The sequence below is a fragment of the Centroberyx gerrardi genome, chromosome 21 (assembly GCF_048128805.1).
Source record: "Centroberyx gerrardi isolate f3 chromosome 21, fCenGer3.hap1.cur.20231027, whole genome shotgun sequence".
NCBI classification, from domain to species: domain Eukaryota; kingdom Metazoa; phylum Chordata; class Actinopteri; order Beryciformes; family Berycidae; genus Centroberyx; species Centroberyx gerrardi.
In genome coordinates, this window is record NC_136017.1 from 5001 (window position 1) to 17079 (window position 12079).

A 12079-nucleotide genomic window follows, 5' to 3' on the forward strand; every position below is an offset into this window, starting at 1 on the left:
CAATCGACTCCAAATGGTCCGAAACGTGCTCCTAGACACTTTTTGGCAAAACGTTTCGGACGTGGCACTTAGGCAAATTTTCACATCGTTTTTGCATAGGAGTCTATGGCAGATACAACTTCCGGTGGTCGTAGGAAGTCGGGGGTGGTACCGTTGGATCGGGCGTCCCCGTTAACCTAGGGGCGGAGCTTGGTTCCGAGTCTCTACGACCTTCACAAAAAAAGTTATTCAAGAAAGGGTCTTCCCGGAATGGTCTAAATTGCGGTTTCGACCACTTCCGGTGGTTGTAGGAAGTCGAGGGTGGTACCGTTCGATCGGGCGTCCCCCTAAACCTATTCAAGGAACTTGGTTCCGAGTCTCTACGACCTTCATAAAAAAAGTTATTCAAGAAAGGGTCTTCCCAGAGTGGTTTTCATCCCCTATCCTTCCCAGAGTGGTTTTCATCCCCTATCCTAACCCTAACCCTAACCCTAACCCTAACCCTAACCCTAACCTAACCCTAACCCTAACCCTAACCCTAACCCTAACCCTAACCCTAACCCTAACCCTAACCCTAACCCTAACCCTAACCCTAACCTAACCCTAACCCTAAACCCTAACCCTAACCCTAACCCTAACCCTAACCCTAACCCTAACCCTAACCCTAACCCTAACCTAAACCCTAAACCCTAACCCTAACCCTAACCCCAACCCCACCTTTCCCACATCTAAATCCTATCTCACCCTAATCCCTAACCTTAACCACACCCACACCCATCCCCTAACCTCAACCCCACCCTTTACCTATCCCTAACCCCAACCTTTGACCCCCACCCCTGCCCCCAACCTTCATGGGATCACAATTTGACCCACACTTTTGACCCCAAAAATCCAGGGGAGCAGTGGGCAATTTCTGACCCCTGCTCCTGACCTTTAGGGGCCTGCACCCCACCCCTATGTTTGACCCCAGGGGCCTGCACCCCACCCCTATGTTTGACCCCAGGCCCACACGGGCTACGGGGAATTTTTCAGCATCAAACTGATGGAACAAAACACCCCACACCCCACACCACCACTACGAAATCGGATGGGGGGTTAGGCTCAGGTGGGGGGCTTGATCGGTCTCAGGGACTCACAGTGATGGCCAGTGCATTCAGTTTCGTCTCCTACGGAGACGAAACCAAACTTCTCCTTCACCTAACCTAACCCTAACCCTCCTAACCCTAACCTCAATGGCGGCACCTAGCTAGAAACGTAATTTTATGTCGGACCCGATGCAAGCCGAGTCGGACTGGCCTCAATAACGTCCTCAAAAAATTTCAAGTCCCTAGCTGCTTCCGTTCAGGAGTTATGAACTTATCATGGACCGGTCAGTTCCATAGATAGATACCCGGTCAGTTCCATAGATAGGTACCCGGTTTAAAGTTCATATCTCGGGATAGGAATGGGCTATTCACATGGGACCGGCACCTCTGGACTCAGGGCGACCCCCTGGACACGCCCACCAACTTTGGTGACTCTAGCACATGTAAAAAAATGTCACTACAAGTAGGGTCCAATCGACTCCAAATGGTCCGAAACGTGCTCCTAGACACTTTTTGGCAAAACGTTTCGGACGTGGCACTTAGGCAAATTTTCACATCGTTTTTGCATAGGAGTCTATGGCAGATACAACTTCCGGTGGTCGTAGGAAGTCGGGGGTGGTACCGTTGGATCGGGCGTCCCCGTTAACCTAGGGGCGGAGCTTGGTTCCGAGTCTCTACGACCTTCACAAAAAAAGTTATTCAAGAAAGGGTCTTCCCGGAATGGTCTAAATTGCGGTTTCGACCACTTCCGGTGGTTGTAGGAAGTCGAGGGTGGTACCGTTCGATCGGGCGTCCCCCTAAACCTATTCAAGGAACTTGGTTCCGAGTCTCTACGACCTTCATAAAAAAAGTTATTCAAGAAAGGGTCTTCCCAGAGTGGTTTTCATCCCCTATCCTAACCCTGACTTCTTCTTCACCTAACCCTAACCCACCAAACTTCTTCTTCGCCTAACCCTAACCCTGGTTATTGCGCCCCCTTTACGTGGTCCTAGAAGGTTGTGCGTGGTACCAATCGATCGGGCGTCCCCTAAGCTTCCCGTAGGAGTTGGTTCCGAGTCGATACGACCTTGAGAAAAAAAGTTATTAACAAAAATATCAAATGCGCTATTTTTATTAGTGGTTATTGCGCCCCCTTTACATGGTCGTAGAAGGTCGTGGGTGGTACCAATCGATCGGGCGTCCCCGATATCCCCCCCCGAAGGAGTTGGTTCTGAGTCGATACGACCGTCAGAAAAAAAGTTATTAACAAAAAACCGTTGGTGCTGCCCACAACATGGCAAAAAAACAAAAAAAAAAAAAAAAACATGTTCCCGGTGTCGTACAGAGTCGGGGTCGGTACCGTTGGATGCGGAAGACCCGATTTACCCCACACTCGAATTGGTTCCAAGTCTGTTTGACCTTCAGAAGAAAAGTTATTCAAGAAAAACCATATGCTTGCTTTCATTTCGAAAAAAAGGTTGTTTTTTTTAACATGTTTTTTTGGGTCCACCAACATCCTATATAAAGAAAGCAGTGACTCGCCCACATTCATTCATTCGTTGGTAGAGGAAGCCAAAGCCTATGCTACAATGTCTGAGCTAATGACTGCTGAGGAGTTTTTTGGTAGCATGGGGAGTGATGGAGAGACAGAGACCAGCCCTGTCCCTACTCCTGTCCAAGTCCCTCTCCCTGGACCTGCCCCAGCCCCTGTCCCTACCCCTGTCCAAGTCCCTCTCCCTGGACCTGCCCCAGCCCCTCTCCCTTTGTCTGTCCCTGTCTCTGTCCCTCTCCTTACCCCTCGCCGCCGTGTCCAGAGGTCTCCTGCTCCCGGGTCCATGGCTCCTGCTCTCGGCCCCATTCGGAGACTAGGCCCCCGCACCCGAACCCTGACCCGGTACCCCCCCATGAGCTCTCCTAACCCGAACCCTGTTCAAGTCCCTCTCCCTGGACCTGCCCAAGTCCCTCCCCCCTTGTCTGTCCCTGTCTCTGTCCCTGTCCCTCTCCTTACCCCGAACCCTGTCCAAGTCCCTATCCCTGGACCTGCCCAAGTCCTTCTACCTGGACCTGACCATGTCCCTCTCCCTTTGTCTGTCCCTGTCCCTGTCTCTGTCCCTCTCCTTACCCCTCGTCGCCCCGGGTCCATAACAGCACGCAGGAGGCCACCATGGAACCTCGGCCCGATCCGGAGGATTTGCCCCCGCACCGGAACCCTGAGCCCACCCCCCCCTATGAGCTCTCCTACCCCCATGAGCCAACCCCCCTCTATGAGCTCTCCTACCCCCCTGAGCCAACCCCCCCCACGAGCTCTCCTACCCCCATGAGCCCACCCCCCCCACGAGCTCTCCTACCCCCCTGAGCCCACCCCCCCCACGAGCTCTCCTACCCCCCTGAGCCCACCCCCCCCACGAGCTCTCCTACCCCCCTGAGCCCACACCCCCCCATGAGCTCAGATGACGTTGTCCAGCCGGAGGAGGACGTCCAGGATATGGAGGACAAGAATAGCCTCAAGCCACCAAGTGTAATGTGCCTGCCAGCAAACTCCTCCAAACGCTGGACAGACTTGGAGTTGAGTTTTGTTAAGACAGACAAACACCCACAAAAGTTGCATACAAGGAGTATGTTAAAAAATGTCGGGACAACAACATACCTACACGAAGCTATGAGGCTTTCAAACTTAAAAGACAAAGAATAATCAAGGGGGAAAAGTGAGCCATGGGTTAAAAAAAACAAACACCATACAACAGACATCATCACAAACCATTTCATATAGCATGCAAAACATGCACGCACATTTTATAAAGAGTTAATGATTTTTGTAAATAGTTCACAGTGCACACTCCTGTTTGTTAAGGCAGGAGTGTGTCCCGGTGGGTTGAACCATGCTGGAGAGCCCCTGGGTGAGAGGCCAGACTAAAGAGTTCTAAACCAACTTGGTGGACAAGTCGTCTATCAAACGCTTGTCTGTACATGCTGCTCTCACCATCCAGCCAACAGAGCAGTACAAAGGGCTGCATTTGATGTGGTCGCGGGGGGCTTTGCAGCAACTGGTGGGCAACAGGGGCCAATTGTACCCCACCCTGAGCTTTGGCGAGTGCGCCAATTACCAAACAAATTTGGATGGGAGGCCACTTGACATCAGCAAGGCTTTGTTTGATGTGTGTGGGGGGAAACAAAGAAAAGCAAAGCTAAACTTCCTCCAGTTATACACCGACTCGGCGCACACCCACATGATGTCCACCCACAAACACCCTGTCAGTGGCATCGTTACCACCTGTGGGTTGATGCACAACAAAACGATCATAGCCATGTTCGGTCAGGCCACCCAGTACATACAGCACATGGAGGATGCTGAGTATAAGATGGTGAAGCCGCTGGTGTGCAGGATTGAAGAGGTCCTGCTGTTCAACTCTCTGTGTCTGCCACGTCATCTAACCGCAGGACCTTTTCAATCCCAAGGCCATTAGTGACCTGTTGAACAAGAGGGACATGGTGGTGCCCTTCATGGATGAGGCAAATGGCATTGGAGTGCTCACTGTGGTCAGGGAGACCATTCATTTCTTGACTGGGACCCTGCACCAGTGCTTTGAGGAACACAAGGGGAGGGGGGGATACAACCCGTCCTGGAGGGCTTACCAGTGTGAGCTGGCACTGGAGGAGCTCCTCCATGGACACCGGCTCTCCCATGAAGACAGGCAGCTGACTGTCATCTTGGGTACCTCGGTTACCCACCCCAACAGCGTGACCCGAAACCGAGGCTTTTTGGGATTAAACCCCCACAGCTCTGCCTCTGTGGGAGTGTCTCCTCCTCCATTGAGGAACTGGACACGGGAGGAGACACAGACCTGGAGAAAAAGGCTCTCCTGGAGGAACTCCCACTAAGCCAGACAAAGATGCAGGAACTTCACCAGCAGTCGAGGTTCCTCCAGCCAAGAGTCTGGAGGAAGAACTGGTGCCCGAGGATGTGCAAAAAGACATTTCCTGAAAGGCCATGACCTCGGGAACAACATAAGTGAAAATCACAGCCCTGGGACACACTTATCAAAATCTACAGGGTTTGGAAGGCACTTCCTAATTCAAGCATCCCTACTGACACAATAACAACACAAGTAATGGAGGTTCAAAAAAGATTGTGTTTATTGGCTCTAACAGTTAACAGTCTAACAGTTGAAAACTCTTAGTAAACAAACAACAATAAACAACTTATACAACAACAGTGGACAAACAGTCCACATCGCAGAGATGTCGCAAACCTGTCAGTGCGCTGCATGAAAACACTTAAAATGCAAACTGAAAACGTATACAACTTATACAACAACAGTGCACGTGGCAGAGATGTCGAGTGAGGGCCCACCTACATTACAAATCTGTCTGCGCTGCATCAAAACACTGAAAAGCCAAAAACTGAATATAAAAATACAACTGGTACTGTGCCTATATTTAGTTTATAGCAGGGGTGCTCAATACGTCGATCGCGATCTACCAGTCGATCACAAAAGTGTATTGGTAGATCGCATGACATTAAAAAAATAGACGTCTATAGACGTCTATTTTTTTTTTGATTGACATACAGGGCAGCCAGTCAGATGACAACTAAATTTTTCTGACCTTTAGGTCACCGCGCATGCGCAAAAAGGCGCTAAGTGCAGCAAAACTAACAAGCTAGTCAGCGAGTTATCTCCAATTTTAAGCCCTCGCTTTTTTCTTTAAAACTAAAGAAAGCTTATGACCATCAAAAATGAGTGGGGTTGCTGGACCAAGTAAGAAGACAAAAACATATCACTTTCATATGGAATGGGAGGTGGACTTTTTTTTCACGATGTCATTTTCCAAGTGCGTTTGCCTCATCTGCCAGTCTACCATCGCAATACCATATATTTGAAAATAATTCTATGTATTGCATTTTTGTAGTGGGTAGATCTTTGTGACTTGGTCATTTTATAAGTAGCTCGCATGCTGAAAAAGTGTGAGCACCCCTGGTTTATAGCCTTTGCAAGGCAACCATCAACCTCCTCGACCCCTGCACCCAAAATTACTACAAACTGTGACATGTTTATCATGTTATCACCACAACCTTCACCCACTCAAGCAAGGAACCTTGCTGATAGTTTATATGTCTTTAATTGTGTTCAATATTCAGACTGCATTACTTGTTAAAGTCCTTATCTTTGAAATGGCTGAAATGTACATTTATTTGACTTAATGAGCTCCTTGATTCTTTTTTTCTATTATTGTCTAATTATTATTGTCTAATTTTGTACAAAAGGAGAAGTAGATAATCCAATAAAGTGACACAAAAACATTTTAAAAACAGATTTCACTGGCAAGTTGTTTTTCCATCATGCAAATTACTTCAGAGCCCCCCATTGCCTGAGAAATGGCCCAACCCCATCTCACCTGAAAGTGGCTTTCAATGAAGGTGATTGGTTCATTCCAAGTACAACTATCATGACATCACAATATGGGTGGTTGGTAGATTTTTGGATATAAATACAAGGGGTAAATTCAGTGCACTCCACTGTGTTTTTTGACAAGACACCTACTCTGTTCCTGCGTTTGCCTGATTTTTTGCTAGATTTTGCTTGCTTGTTTGCTTAACTGTTTTGACAATGGCTGAACAAGCTCAGAGGAGGTAAGACTTTAGTAAGATTTGCTTGTGTTATTGGTGTTTCCTTCAGTGGAATTTTTCAGCATTTTGAGCTTAAGAGTTCCTTATTTCACTATTATGAATGTCTATCTTTTTGTCATTATCTTGAAGGTCTGCTGATCGCAACGTAGTGCATTGTTTGCTGTGCCACAAGCCACAGCGCAATATCTCTGTGCATCTGACAAGGGCCTGCATGAGAAACAGCACGCCAAAAGAAGTGATGGCTGAGGTGCAGAGAGCAAAGGCATCATCCCGGGAGTGGATCTGGGCCAACAGGACCTGGGACTACAATAAGTTGGTTGAGATCCTGCCCCACGACCCCTCTCGTTTGGTGATGGTGAAGGAGCTTATTGGGCGTGGTTTTTTCATGACCAACATGCCCCATGAAATGGACGCTGCAGGTGATGCTGCCACCGCCACCACAACTGCCATCGCTGCCGCCTCCACCTCCGCCGCCGCCGCCACCTACACCGCTGCCGCCTCCACCACCTACACCTACTCCGCTGCCGCCTCCACCACTGCCACCTACACCGCCGCCGCCTCCACCACCGCCTCCACTGCCGCCGCCTCCACCTCCGCTGCCTCCATCTCCACTGCCACCTCTGCAAAACGCAAAAAGAGGTAAATTTTTGCCTTTACTATTCATTCTGTATTGTCCTATTATTACTGTTATTGTTGTTTACTACTACAATCCTGAGTGTGGTGTTTTTAATAACCTGTCTCTCTTTTTCTTGTTAAATCTAGATATACGGAGGGCTCACGCAGCGTTGCAGAGTGCCAGAAAATTGTGGAGGTTGCGAGGGCAGACTTCCTGAAAATCTTCAGGAAGTTGAACGAGTCCAACCCCAACGTCTCCAGAAGTGACAAGACATCATACCGCTACTACTTGGAAGCGGTCATGGTGTTGCATCACTTTCTGCACCCAGCTGTTGTGGAAGGCATGACTAAGTGCATCTATTTGAACAGCTTGAAGGAGTTTGTCCCCTTTATATGCTATAATGGTTATTTGGAAATGTATGCATTAATACATTTTCTTTTTTCATTGTTTTCCAGGTGTCAGAGTGGGTCAACAGAAAACAACATGGTGGCCAGGTTGTGTTTGGCTCACTTACCTTGACACAGGAGGAGGAAGCTGTAAGTTCTTTAGCAGACAAATTTGCTTACCATTGATGTTTTAGTATGATACAAAGTGCTACAAAGTATATTGCTTACAATGTTTTACAGTCAAGTAATTGGCTTTCTTGTTCCCACAGTGGTTCCAGGTGTACTACCAGTACATCAGGCATGAACACATCAGCGGTCACTGCGACCACTTTTTCCTGTCCTGCAGTGGCAAACCTGTTCGTGTTGCAAATGATATAAATCGCCTCCACAACAGGTATGTACTTACATAAATACATGTGCTGATGTGTACACATGTTAACACTTTCTTATATTTTACCCTATTATCAGACACAATCATATCACAATTAACATTTCATGTCACATTTTCTTACTGCAGCTACAGCGTGGAACCTGCCACCAGTCAGGAGGTCCAAAGGGCTGCTGAGACGGAGTCAGTACGGTAGGTTTCTTCATCTCACATGGACATAACACATCACAATTACATCTGACATTTGTTTACCAAGTTGTCCTAATTGGTAATAATTTAACCCATATTTTCCTTCATTTTACAGCTCTTCCTCTGACACCCAGCTGACTTCCCCTCCACCAAGCACGGAAGCCCAGACTTCAGGGAAAGACTTTTCTGGCTTTCTTAAAACATTCCCGGTCACAAGAGACGGCCAGCCACCAGCGAAATGTCAACGGGTCAAAGCAGGGTTTCCTGAACACCGTGCCCATTATGACAGGTGGTGAGCCATGAGACAGGAATATCTGCTGTGTACGTACTCCAATCCATAAATACAACATTGACTACCAAATCAATAAATCACTCAAACTTGGCAATGTATTTACTGTGACAAATTACTCGCATGACTGAAGTTATTTTATTCTGTCTTTCAGCAAACTGTCATAACCGGGTACCATCAGTTGGGAAGGTGGCAAAAATGATTGAGAAGGAGGGGTGGAAGGCCAACTATCCAATGCCGGAGGACATTGTCAAGCTGTGGAAACCAGACAAGACCAAAGTCACCGTTGAGACTGACGAGGTCATCCTCGACAATGTGTCTCAGCAGACTTGGAGAGGCCTGGCCATCAAGAACTTTGGTGGAGAGAAAGGGCTAGGTAAGAATACATTTAATTTTTCTTGTAAGGGGAGAAAATATTGTCACTTAAATGAGCATTTTAGCATTTTGGCCTAACCACCCAGAACAAAAAATATTGAAAAGTTTGCCAACCTGTAATGTTTCTTTCGTCGTTATTTTGATCCAACTCAAAGTTTCATGTTCTCTTGATAACAGGAGTAGTTGCAACCCAGCCCTTTTCTAAAGATGACATTGTCTGCGACTACCATGGCAAGGTCATCACTGCCACCCAGGGGAAGGCCATGATGCAGGACCTAGAGAATGAGCCAGGGTACCTGTATTTCTTCAAGGATGGGCAGAGGGAGCTCTGCATTGATGCCCAGACCTTTCCCTGCGAGTGCCATCCCAATGCAGACACTGTTGGCAGAAGGATCAACCATTCTGCCAAGATGGCCAACCTGAAGCCACTTCACTATAAACTGAACATAGATGGAGAGGACAGGGATGTCGTCCTCTTCAAGGTGCTGCGAACATCACAGTGGACACTGAGCTGAAGTTCGATTATGACGTCAGAAGGACATCCTTCCAAGGAGAGGGACTGGACCTGGACTGGCTGGATGAGTAGGCTACTCATCCTTGTGTAGCCTAGTACAGGGGACATCTTTGTAAATAGTTCTTTGTTTGTGTTTTTTGTTTATTATTTGTTCACCAGAAGAAGAGGCAGCAAATATTTTTTTCTTTGGTTCATTGTTTGTAAGAAACAGTTCATAGTTGACTGTTCATTAAAAAAATAAAAAATAAACACCTCCACACAGACTCTGCCTTGACGTGGCGTGGAGGCTTGCGTGCCTCTGTGATCCCAGGGACTCTCCAACATGGTTCTACCCATCAGTGCACACTCCTGTTTGTTAAGGCAGGAGTGTGTCCTGGTGGGTTAGGGTTAGGGTTAGGCTAACCCTAACCCACCTAACCCTAACCTGAATTGACTAGTGTATAATTGAACAGAAAAAAGGAGGTATTAAATGGGGAATTGGGCCCACTCTTGTAGGAAGGGCATATATTGAATATAAAAAAAGGGGAAGGAATGGACGGGGTGTAGAGGGGTGACTAACAGCTGGGGTGTCTTGATTCTAGAAAAGGAGAAACGAGGAGAGGAAAAAGAAGAAGAAGAAGATAGAGAGAGGAGGAGGAGGAGGAGGAGGAGGAGGAGGAGGAAGGAAAAAGAAAAAACAAAACAGAAGAAAAACGAGGTAATAGGACAGGAGGGTAGTAAAGGTATAATGGGATAAAGGGAAAAGGGGTGGTTCAGGTGGGGTGGGTGTAGGGGTTTATGTGGATATATGTATGGTTATAGGTGGGGGAGGAGAGGTAGAGGTGGGGATTCATGTAAGGTGCAGCAGTAGGTTGAGGGTTGTGGGGTGTTAGAAATGGCATTGCAATGACCTGTGTGTCCTGGTTCTAGGAATGGATGATTTTGGGAGACTGGCGAGGGCCTTTTTCAGACTACTTAGGGCCCACCACCACCTGTCCAACCTGATTAGGGGTGGGAAAGTGGCTCCTGGATTTGTTAAGATCCAGGGGTTCCTGAGGTCGGCGGTCTGGCCGGCCGAGCCCAACTGGAGGATCCAGGGCAGCCTGGCCCAGGCCGCCGAATTATGGTTTGATAAAACGTTATCAGGACTGGAGGAGCATTATGTGGCGCTGATTGAAAGTATTTGTGGCATGATTGAGGAGCTGGAAGTGGAGAGGTGGAGAGAGGCCTGGGCTGTGGTGATCCTGTGGCTGAAAAAGAAGAGGTACAAGATACAGGAGGTGGCAATCAAGAGTGCCAGGGGAGATGTGGAGGCGATTATGAAGGCCATAAGATCACAGGGGAGGGGGAGGATGAGTGCCCAGCTACAGGCGGCAAAGGGAGCCGGGCCAGGGTTTTTTGGAGGGAGAGGAATGGTTTGGGGGAGAGGTGGGGGGCAGAGGGGTCAGGGGTTTGGGAGGGGGAGAGGAGGCAGTCGGGAGGGAGAAGACAGGGGTAGTGGGGAGGGGGGAAGCGGTTGGGGGAGTGGAGGAAGAGGAAGGGGAATTCAGGAGGAGAGAGGGAGAAGAGGGAGAGGGGACATGAGGGGATGGGGAGGAGATGCAGGGGGAGTTAGAGGGGGGAGGGCTGGTAGTTGGAGGGGGAGGGGGGAGAGGGGAGGATGGAGAGCGGTGATAGGTAGGTGGGGGCAGAGGGGGCAGGGAAGAGCGGAGTGGGGTCTTGGGCCAGGTAGGGGCGGAGGGAAGGAGCAGGTGGGCTGGAGGAGGAAGGAAGAGCAGAGGGAGCAGGAGGATGAGAGTAGGAAGGGACAGGAGAGGGAGAGAAAGGGTAGCTCAGAGGTGGTAGGGGGCCGCACGCACCTGGAGGCAGCGTCCACATCGGCGGCTGCAACAACATCAGGGGCAGGGGAGGTGGGGGGCAGGAAGGCAAAGCAAAAGTCCAGGGATGGAGCAAGGGCAGGGAGAGCGGAGTCGGGACAGGAGAAAAGGAAAACTGAAAGATCATGGGGACAAATAATGGACGATGAGAGTGAGGAGGAGAGAAGTAGGAGGGGGGAGGGTGATAGTGGGGAGGACAGGGTGTAGTCATGGATGATGGACACACTGGGATGGGGGGGAGGAGATGCCACGGGGAGAGGAGGACCTCTCAGAGGAGGAGGAGGACCAGGCAGAGGAGGATGTAAGTGATATCTTGAGATAAGTTGGTTGGGACGGGTGTAATTGAGAAGGATGGTGGTAATTTATGGACGGATGTTTGTTCTTCTGTTGGGTGATTGGTAGGATTGAAGAGCGAAGAGGTGCACGGGTGATGGGGGTGACAGAAAAAAAGAGAGAGAAGAAAGGGTGGAAGACATGAAGGGGAGTGAAGACGAAGGAGGAGGCAATGGTGAACGCAGGACAGGTTGGTATACTGGGGTTCAAGGGAAAAGCAGAGTGGATGTAGATATGAGAGGTGAATATGAGATGGAAATATGGGATGTGAATATGAGATGAATGAGGGATGAGCATGGGATGCATGGAGGGCTCCTTCCACTGGGTTGACTGATGACTTTTGCGATCTGAGAGCAAGCCTGTCGGTGAGTGTGGAGCTCAGGGCTTGATCTGCGCAGGCTCGTGCAGACAAGCCTGACATGAATGTGTGTTATGTGTGTATGGAAGCCTTCCAGTAGGCTTGC